The 11,407-nt window shown below is 37.7% G+C and overlaps 1 non-coding gene and 1 pseudogene across 1 annotated transcript; one reads left to right on the top strand and one right to left on the bottom strand.

Moving 5' to 3' along the window:
- The first annotated feature begins 4,334 nt into the window (after positions 1–4,334).
- Positions 4,335–9,542, top strand: LOC109702234 (cytochrome b5 type B-like; annotated as a pseudogene).
- A 1,135-nt stretch (positions 9,543–10,677) lies between these two features.
- Positions 10,678–10,807, bottom strand: LOC141410630 (small nucleolar RNA SNORA51). Its single transcript, XR_012435465.1, has one exon. It is a non-coding gene; the product is annotated as a small nucleolar RNA SNORA51 (small nucleolar RNA).
- Between the last annotated feature and the right edge of the window lie 600 nt (positions 10,808–11,407).

Genomic DNA, 11,407 nt, shown 5'->3' with positions numbered 1-11,407 from the left:
GTCTACTTTCAGAATCATGAATTTTTACCAGCAGATAATTTCTCTTTTCTATTGTTGGCTATTTTCTTGGTGCATTTTACGGCTATCATCTTTAGCAGAGCTAATCTGGTTTTCTTCAGCCACAGTTCTGCTCCTTAATCCATTTAGGGAGTTTTACATAGTTTCTCCTTGGATGGCAAGTATAGTCCTTCAAGGATTCCTTTCAAGCCACTTAGTACAGCTTGTTCCCCTGTTTTCTGTCCATCGTCCGTGTTTGAACCACCTCTAACATGGTAAACTCTATTTCAGAGCCTGGCTGGAATGGTGTTAGATGAACACATTCATACAGCGCACATATGTCAAGTTTTCTGCCTTTAAGTTGATGCATTTACTTTTTTTAAATAATAAATTTTCTTGGCTATAAACGTATCCACACATTCATATGTCTTTTTCTATGCTTGTTACCCTCCTAAGCACAGAAAGGTTACAAATATATACATACACACAGAGATACAAATACAGCCCAAACTGAAAAACATAATGCCATTTCTGGATTCTACCAAAGGTCTAAAGAATTAATACCAGTCTTTTCCAAATTCTTCCAGGATATCAGAAGAGGAGGAAACACTCCTAACTTACTCTCTGAGGCCAGAAGTACCCCAATAACCAAAGCCAGACAAAGACATTACAGCTAAAGACGCTCCAGATCAACATTCCCTATGAGTAGACATGCAAAAATATTTTATAATATACTAATAAACTGTGTCCAACAGCATATTAAAGGGACTATGCCATATGACCAAGTAGGACGTATCCCAGGAATGCATGGGTGTTTCAACATATAAGCATCAATTAAGGTAACAACACAGAACAAAAGGAAAAAGGATCTCATGATCATCTTAATTGTGCAGAAACACATCTAACAAAAATAAGACTGCCTTCCACTTTGTGTTATTACAAAAAAAAATCTAACAAACTATAAATAAGGAGGAACTTTGTAAGCATGATAAAGGCCATTTAGGAACAACCCACATCCAACATCATACTTAAATGGTGAAAGAATGAAAGCTCCCCCATTAAGATCAAGAAGGAGACAAACATGTGCACTTTCAATACTTCTGCTGAACATAGTACTGAATGTTCTACCCAGAGGAATTAGGCAAGAGAAAGATATAGAAACTCTCTGAATTGGGAAGAAGTAAAACCATCTCTGTCTATAGATGAATAATCTAATATATAGAAAACCTTGAGGAGTCTACCAATAAAACTATTGGAACGAATAAATAAATTTAGAAAATTTCAGGATACAAGATTGACATTTAAAAGTTGTATTGGTTTTCACTAGCAAGGGACCATCCAAAAATTAAATTCCATTTAGAATAACATCAAAAGGAATAAAAGGGCTGAAATTATAAAACTCTTGGAAGAAAATGTAGGGCTGAATCTTCATTACCTTGGATTTTGAAATGGTTTCTTAGATATGATATCAAAAGTATAAAATACAAAATTAAAATTATGTAAGTTGGATTTCATCAAAGTTAAAACCTGTTGTGCATGCAACAACACTCTGAAGCAAATAAAAGGACAATGAATAGGATGGCAGAAATATTTGAAAATTATGTGACTGATAAGTCTTTCATTCACATTATAGAAAGACTTCTTAAAATTTTACAACAAAAAAGGCAAATGGCTCAATTAAAAATAAACTAAGGGCTTGAATAGACATTTATCCAGAGATGCAAATGGTCAACAGCACATAAAAAGATGTTCAACATTGCTACAAATGTGAATCAAAACCAAAATCAAATACCACACCACACTAGGATGGCTGATACCAAAAGACTTGAAACTAGTAGGTGCTGTCAATGAAGTGAATAAATCAGTACCTCACACGTTGTTGGTGAGAATGTAAAGAGGCTCAGCTGCTGTGGAAAACAGTGTGGCTCTTCCTCAACAGTTTGCATACAATGCCTACATTTCTCCATAATTCCCTACTGGGTGTACCCCCAAGATAATTCAAATCATATATTTAAGCAAATGTTCATTGCGGCATTATTCACAACAGGCAACAGATGGGGACAATGTCAAGCATCTAAAGAATCACTAGACAGACTATGGTTTATTCTGTTGTGTGGGTAAATATTCAACCGTAAGTTGGAATGAAATACTGATCCATGCAGCAGCATGGAAGAAACTTGAAACATTGGCTAGGTGAAAGAAGCCAGGCACAAAAGCACATAAGGTCTGATTCCATTTCTATAACATGTCCAGAAGAGGAAAATCTATAGAGACACAAATAGATTAGTGGTTGGCAGTGGCAGGGAGGAGGGGAAGATGAGAGTAACTGGATAAAGTTATAAAGTTTCCTCTAGGGATAAAAAAATGTTAAGGAACTGGAGTGTGATGACTACAAGATTGTGATTATCAAAACCATTGTGCAGGTTCAAATGGTGATTTTTTTATTATGTGAGTTTTACTTCAATAAAAAAATTGTAAAAAGTGTCTAGGTGAGATGAAGATGGAACTAACATACATGAAAAGTCAAGTACAGGTAGTCTCCAGGCACAGTGTGCACGCCTGTAATCCCAGTGCTTGGAAGACAGAGGCAGGAGAATTGCCAGTTGGAGACCAGCCTGGGCTACACAGTGAGACTCCATCATCCAGCAATTTCCACTTCGTATGGTAGTTGTGGAACCATAACACAGCTGTGCGAGATGGAACCATGCAAAAGGATTCAATGGGAAATGTCAATTTTGCCATAGCTTTAAGACTATTTGTTAAAATATTAAGGATTCTCATAATATTGACTATAGTTACAAATAAAGTGAAAAAACAGTAAAACTTACATTTGGGATAGCATAATTTTAAATGTTAAGAATTAAAGTTTTATTTCTTTAGAAAAATGCATCAAGAGTAGTTTGGACAATACTTATCTCATTCTCTGTATAACTCATCTTTTGTTTGTTTGTTCTTTTTTAGTAAAATGGTTTCACTATGTATCCCAGGCTGATCTTGAACCCTTCTGCCTCAGCTTCCCATATGCTGGAATTATAGGCATTCATCACCATACCTGGCACGAGAACTCATCTTTTCTGTGCATTTGTCAACTTTTCATGCTCTTTTCTCACATTGGATCAGCTTCTGCTATTTTGTTCTTTGCCTTTTCAATGTTGCAAAACATCTGTAAAGATTTGTGAGTTTTTGCTTTTTTCTTCTTTTCCCTTTTGACAGCACATTCATCTTTTTTATCCAACCACTGTGCATTCTCCCTCACCAAGTCCCGTGGCTGCACTTGTAGAATGTTAGGAACAGAGGAAGCATCACCTTCACAGTCAGCTGTTTCCACCATAACCTCCATGCACATCTGACTCTGCTTTCTTGTTTTTTTTTTTTTTTTTGGTGGCACTGGGGTTTGAACGCAGGGTTTCATGCTTGCTAGGCAGGCACCTGACTCTGCTTTCTCTTCCAATGTGCCAGTTTTCCATTCTTTGCTACATTTTCATCTTTGTGAACTGATTCCACGTTTTGATGATTCACTTTTGTAAAATGTATATGGGTTTACTGCTAAGAGACAATAAGCCAACACAACCATGAGTTTTGCCATCTTGATGTGAATTATTGGAAGTGCAGTAACCAATCACCAGCAAACTGTGAAGGAAATGACGTGGTTGCTCATTGACTGTGATACACATCTTTGCCTAAACTTGAACTGAAGAGTTAGATGAATGGTTTTGCTTCATACAATTACACACAGTTAATATGCCATGGAAGCTGAAATTGGAACCATGTTGTTGGGGGAATTGATGTTATTTATCTAAGCCAGGATACTTATAATTTGTGCAAATTGGTGCTGTGTAAAGCAGGGCTATATGGACTAAAATTATGTGGTATTGGATATCATTGAAATCACATTTTAAACATTGGATTAACTAGTTTTCATATGATGACTTTGGATTTATTGAAGAATTCAGTAAATTCTTACTTATTAATTCTTATTTTTTGTAGAGTACCATATGAACATGGGCTTGCAAACTGTTGAATAGCCAATTATCAGGATTACCTGAACATAACAGAGAAAGTACAGTCTTGTCAGTGTACAGGGCAGAAAGGGGACAGGCTGTAGCTAGTCTTAAAATGTAGAATTTGAAAACATTCTAAATTATTTCCACAACCATAAACAGGAAAAAATTCTACTAAAACCAAAATTTGTGGTTAATAGATCAAAAACCTATGTTTTTCTAGGCTTTGTTGCTCTCTGTTCCAAACTCTGGCAAGCCAGAAGCATGAGTTCACTTAGGAAATGAAGGCAGTTCATTTCCTCACTTAGGAAATAAAGGCAGTCATACTTAGTCCAAATGGCTGAGAGTGAAGGTACTTGAAAACTCTTTTGACTACATTCTTCCACCAATAATTTTTAAGTGCCTGCTTTGAGACAGGAGCTAGGCTAGACACTTCTGTTCCACAGATGATAGGGCATAGTTTACATGGTAAGGGTTGGAGGGTAGAGGGAGGAATCAATACAGAAACATAAAAATTACTGAACAATCTGGTAGATGTTGTAAAAGAGGTAATAGCAAAGAGTTGAACACAGAGCAATCATATGAAAACACCACAACCTTTTGGGAAGTAAAATCCTTGTTGATTTTAGGTTTAAAGTAAAATTCTTGGGGTGAGGCACTAAAGTGAAATGGAAGAAACACTTGGCATGGAGACGAAGATCACGAAGTTCACACTTTTCTATGATCACTGTGTATGTAGCAAAGTTTCCAAGGACTAATTGCAAGATTAATTCTCATTTAAAAATTATATTATATGTGGAAACAAGTCCTTGTTAATTAAGGGGACTGCCTCCAATTCTTGACCAGCTGCCATAGCCTTGAAGGCAGATTTTAAGAAGCAGAGTATTTGTGATTCTCAATCTTTAATGTGCATAAAAGTCACCTAGAATCTTGTGAAAATGCATATTCTGATTCTTTAATTCTGGTGTGGGAGCACAGATTTTACATCTCTGAATTCCCAACAGGTAGTGGCCATGCTGCTAGTCCAAGGGCTGCATTTGAGTAGCCAGATGCTACATTTCGAGATGTTTTCAAGTTTATTAATGCCTCCTTCTCATTTTCACAAAAGTGCTGGAGACAAGTTTTATAATCTTTGTAAAAGTTGTAATGCAAAGAGAATAAAAATCTAGACTAGTTTTTCATTTATTCTTTTTCTAATAATAAAATAGATATAAGAATTTTAGTTTTAAAAATTTTTGAAATATTCTGCTATGCTTTTGTTTTTCTAATCTTCACAAATGTGAAATAGTGCTTTCTTTCATCTCATTTCATAACCAAGTTTACTGAGTGTAATTAAGTTGATAGTTGCAGTCTAACAGACTACTGATATCTTATTCCGTCTTTCTTCCAATAATTCACCAAAGCAATTGTAGACAAAAAAAGTTACAGATCATAAATTCAGAAAATTTAACTTTATAGAAATAACATTAAAAATAAAATATTATACTAAGAATTTTTGTTCTTCAGGCATTGGTTCTTAGTTGGATTGCTGGGAATAAAGAATGAATCATATACCATTCAAAGGAACATACATTTTAAATGTAATTTGATCTGTAAAATTGTCTTTACAGATCACACACCTTGGTATTATCAGACACATATAGATGAAAAAGAATAGAGTACCAGTAGTAAAAATGAAATACCATAATAAAATTTGAAGGAAAAGTGAATCAAGTCATTCGAGGAAATCAAAAAGTGATGTACAAACAAGGTAACATTAGAAATGGACATTACAGAGCAAGGAACATTTTCTTATGATATTTAAGAAAATCATTATAAGTTCTTGACTTTTTAAATGTATTTGATGTGTTGCAATCCATTTCAGATATCATCCTTTGTGGCTAACAGGAGCCCTATCTCTGGCAAGTGGGAAGACTTCAAATTTCTCCGGAGCCCTAAAAGAAGACCCTACTAGTCTCTCAAGCTTTGTTACTTCCTTAACAATGTTCCTAGGCTCATTTAAATACTTCTTGACTTGGATTTGGAATTACCATGGCAACATTTTTTTTGAAGTCTGGAACAGTTGAGAAAAGCTTTGAAAGTTAGAGGAAAGGACATGAGTAAAGACACTTACAAATACTGGGAGGAGATTGAGACAGAGAGGCATTTCTTTAGGTCTAGTTGTAATGCCAGTGAAAAGGTAGAGAGAAAGCAGATCCATGGCAGAACATGGAGGTGGGGGATTGGTCCTTAAAAATATAGGCAAGAACTCCTAGTGATTATTCTTTAACTTTTAAAAACAGATGGATGATTTGATTGCAAATGATTTTTAGGAAGGCAGATTTAAAGGTAATATGCAAGCTGAGAAAATATCACAAAGAAATCAGTTGACAGCAAATAAATGAAAGTTAATGAAAATTGCAGCAGAACTGGTCAAGATTGGATAGGTGCCAAAGGTATTTTAAGGTTAAAAATACAAACTTAACCACATGGCAAAAGTTAGGAGTCAAAAAGTGTTAATGAGGCCCCGCGCGGGCTCTGGCTCCAGGAAGTTAGCGGCAGAATCTAGAGGGCATCAAAGAGAAGGTGCTTTGGCACCAATGGCGGACCCTGGAAGCTAGCTGGAGCGACCGGAAAGGGCAGGACAGCGAGACCACTGTAACCTACTATCATTTGGAAGAGGTGGCGAAGCGCAACGCCGCAAAGGAAATATGGCTGGTGATCCACAGGCGAGTCTACGATATCACGCGCTTCCTCAAGGAGCATCCTGGTGGAGAAGAGGTTCTGATAGAACAAGCTGGTGCAGATGCAAGTGAAAGCTTTGAAGATGTAGGCCTCTCCTCTGACGCCAGAGAAATGCTAAAGCAGTACTACATGGTGATATCAATCCGAGTGACCTTAAACCTCAAAGCGATGGCAAGGATCCTTTGAAAAGCAGTTCATGCAAAAGTTGCTGGGCATATTGGATTTTCCCCATCGTAGGCGCTGTTCTCATAGGTTTCCTGTATCGTTACTACATGGCAGAAAGCAGATCCTCCTGAGGAGACCTTGTTAAAGTCTGGGCACACATCCTCTTGGGAGTGAAAAGTAGAGACTTGCTTTGGGGGCTGCAGCAGTGCCCCCTCCTCGAATCCTGCTAACTGTCTTCTTCCCCCTTGGAGCCAAGATGATTGATCAGACATCCACCTCTGATCTGGGACTAGTGTCTTCATCTTGCAGAGACTTACTCCCAAAACACCTGCTCACCATTCTTCGTCCTTGCCAGGATTTCTTCTCTTCACTGGTTTCCATAAGTTTATGTTAATTATGGCGGTTCTTACGTTGTAGTGACATTGCTCTTTGGTTAGAAAAAAATGTCTGATTTCCAATACTTTGAATGCACATTAGACATTCTTAACAGGGCAGCACTCTGATTTTGAAGCTTTTCTTTTTCTTTTAAGTAAATATATTTTTTAGAGAAAAATTCTGTTTTAATTCTATTACTTGTCCTAAGTTCATGAAATTAAGGTGCATCCTGCTTACTTAATACCCAGTTGCCAAATGATCTTGTTCTTTTTTTATGTTTATGTTTGTTAAAACTAAGAGGAAGTATGTGGTTATCTCCTTCCTTCCAGGCTAGTGTCACTGGTAGCTCTTCGCACCCCTGAGTCCAGCCATCTTTCTTCCCAAGGGTGCTGGACAAAACTCTGCTTCCCTTTGATTTTTTGTGGGTGGAAGAGCCAATGGAGGGAAGAATGAATTGGCATGGCAGAACTCTGGCACATTCAGAATAGTCTTCCTTTTGAAAAATACTGAAAACACTACTTTAAGACAGGAGTTTAGGAAAACCCCCAAAGCTTTCTCTTTGGTTTGATACCTGTTTTCCTGAGCTATCTTTAATTGATAAAAATAAATGTATAATTATGTCTATAGAGCTTTACCAGGGATTCTTACTAATTTTTTTTGTCTATTGATAGCAAATTTTTGATTCCCCATTTTACAAAAAAAGAGTCCATTTTGAGCTTCTGTTTGCCACAGTAAACCAACTTTCATATAAAATGTCACTTGAAGGGGGGAGTTCATGACATGCTACTATTTTCCATTTCATTTGTGTTTTACCTCTATGGTTTGAACTTGTGGTTTTGTTTTGCTTTTCCATTGATAACAAAAGCAAAACTGGTAGTTTTTTCCCTTGGGGGGAAAAAGTGTTAATGAACCTTGGAGCCTGATATAACTGTTTTTTAATAGACTATTGGAATACCCAGATGAGTGACTGGAAGCAGGGACACTAACATTTGGAACGTATTAAGGTAGGTTGACATACAGATATAAAGGTCCAGAAGCCAAGTGAAAAGTTAGGTCTTAAGTTGAGGAGAGAACTAAGAGAGCTATTTGGAGGTCTTTTATGTTGAAATGGCAACAAATCTGTAGAAGGGAACATCCATTTCAGAGTTGTATATATAGAGAAAAAGATGGTGCTAATGGTTTTGGATCTGATTTGTCCCCTAAAGGACATATGCTAGAAGCTTGGTCCCCAAGTTTAGAGTATTGAGAAGTGGCTCTTTAATAGGTGGGGCTTGGTGGAAGGTAATGAGGTCATGGCGCTCCATCCTCCAAAAGATTAATATTGGTCTTGGAGAGTGGGTTAGGTCTTGCCAGGAGTGAATTATTTCTTGTGAGAGAAGGTTTTTTCTTTTAGTAACCCAGGGCTTCATGCTTGCAAAGCAAGCACTCTACCACTGGAGTCACACTTCCAGTCCATTTTGCTCTGGTTATTTTGAAGATGGGGTCTCATGAGCTATTTGCCCGGGCTTGCCTTGAATGGAGAGACTTCTGATCTCAGCGTCCAAAGTAGGTAGGTTTGTGGGCATAGCTATCAGCGCTCAGCTGGGAGAAGATTTTATTAAGTAGCAAGCCAGATTCCTTCCATCTCTCTTGCTATGTCTCTCTTGTTATGTGACCTCTTCTGCACATGCTGCTTGCTGTTCTCACAAATGCTCCCGCTGTGATGCCATCTACCATGCTGTGTAGATCTCACATTGTCCTCACCAGACAGTGGTTCTATGCTTTTTGATTTTTTTCGAACACCAGAATCATGAGCCAGATTAACCTTTTTTCTTTATGCATTACCTAGCATCAGGTACTCCACTTTTACAACACCAAATGGACTAAAATATTGCTTATTAGCTTTTTATAGTACACTGTAAAGAGCTGCTGAAGGGGACTAAGAGACGTAGAAGAGCTAAGAGAAATCAAGATAGTTTGGTAACAAGCAAGTTAAGAGAAATGGACTCTCCAGGATGAGGCATACCTCATTGAAAGACTGAATGAAAGAGGAAATTGGGGAAAAAGTAATTTTATTTTGCAATTGTGCACTCATCAACCCATGTAGTATAGGTGGAATATCTCCAACATGGTTCTGGCTGGGAACTCTGCACCTGAGTTAACACAGCTAAGGGGTTGAAATCAGAGGTCTTGCAGCTATTGAGATGGCTTCTCATGGAAGAGCCAGTGAGCATCCTAAACCTAGATCCTGGATGTCAGCAAGAGGTTTACAGCTGCACACAGGGCATGTAAGTGGATTCCTAGGGCACAGAGTAGATAGGTGGAAGGAAGGATGTTCAGAGTAGAGAGACATTGTTGTCCAGTAACAAACATGACAGAAGTTCTTTAGCTGACTTTTAATGCCACTTCTTAATTGGAGCCTGTGGTTCCTTTTAAAAATTATTTCTATTAGCAGAAATTAATTGTATAAAGGTATTTCATTCTGATATTTGCAGATGTGCAAATAATGTACTTGGATCAAATTCACCCCATCTATATTATTCTTTCTTAATCCCTCTTTTTAAGTTTTTAGTGGGTTTCACTATGCTATTTTCATGAATATATACATTGAATGTACTTCCATCATATCCTGTCACCCTGGGAACCCATTTTGGAAGTTGTGGAAAGGAAGTTTGCTGAATGAGCAGAGGAGAAACTAGAAACAGCGGATCTGAGAAGTATAGCAAGAAATTTCACAATGAAGGGTAGGAGACAGTGGCTGTCAGGAGTAAGCAGTGTATGGTTTCTATCCTTACATGCATGTCCCCAAATGCTCATGTGGTAAAATCTTGGTCTTCAGCGTGGCACTTGGGAGGTGGTGAAAACTTTAAGAAGAAGAGAATCATGGGAGGTTTTAGGTCATGGGGCGGCGGGGGGGCAGGGATTGTGGGACTCTATCCCTTTGCTCTTTCTCTTCTTCATTTCCTAGTCATGAGGTGAGCAGCTCCTCGCCATAATGTGCTGCCTCACCATAGGCACAAAACATCAGGAACAACTGACTGTGTCTGAAACCTTCAAAACAATGAGCCAAAATAAAATGTTCCCATCTGTAATTTGACTATGTTATTTATTTGTTAGCATAACAGAAAATTGGCTCACACAGATCAGGTCAAGGAAAGACATTTACATTAGGTTAGAGGATAGTGAGCATGCTTATTGACAGAGAGAGGAAAAGAAGTCTGGAAAACATGGAGTATATGAGGATGTAAGCCAGAGGACATAATGTTGATAGACTTGGAAAGAAACAGAAGAAAACATAAACAGCAAACAGAAAAATATGGTCAAAAGCAACTGAAATTTCCAAGCACTGGGTCATTTTCTCAATTGGTTTCTAAGATGTTATGGTGTTTATTATACCAAAGGAACTGATTAGTGAGTATACTCAACTTCTTTTTCCCCATGTCTTCCCCATTCACAGTACAGACCAGGCACAAGGCCTAGGCTGAGGTGTACGTAGGGTAGTATATTATCTATGTAGTCCTCTTTTTATACAGTCAGTGCACGCTTGTGGTAAGCACCAGGAGGCCTTAACTTTTTAGCAGAATCAAGTAGCAACTGAAACAGACTTAAGGTGAAATACAGAGATTTTCACTTACAAATATGTTAGTATGTGCTCCCTTTTCTCAGCAAAGGTGCCTTGGTTGATTTTACAGTGGTGACGGTGGGTTTGCAATGAAGCAGCAGTACTTTACTCCTCAGTTTCCTGTTAGACCACGAACAGGAATTTTTTCATGTAACTTCTAGAAAATGTTGGTATACTCCAAAATCATGGAAGTAAGATGGGGGAACTCTCCCAGTTAGAGACAGACTATGCACACTGATCTCAGAAACATGGCGTCTCACCCATGAGAATGTTGCTCACTGGGAAGTGGGAAGTTACATTCTGAGGATCTCACTTTAATAACTCTTGAAGATGTAAGCCAGAATGATTATTTAGCTGGTACACAACTTCAATTAAGCAAATGAATTAAGTGCTATAGTCATTTTTGTAAATCAAATATCCTGAAAACAACTTCTCTGTTCATTTTTCTTAACACTGAAAAATGACTGTTTCTAATAAGGTTGAAACTTTTATCTATGCAGTTAGAAGACACAGTCCAGTTTGCAAGAATGCAAATGTTATTAGG

This window comes from Castor canadensis, chromosome 8 (assembly GCF_047511655.1).
Source record: "Castor canadensis chromosome 8, mCasCan1.hap1v2, whole genome shotgun sequence".
NCBI lineage: Eukaryota > Metazoa > Chordata > Mammalia > Rodentia > Castoridae > Castor > Castor canadensis.
Note: the sequence above shows the minus strand (reverse complement) of the source record. Positions and strands in the feature narration are given on the sequence as shown.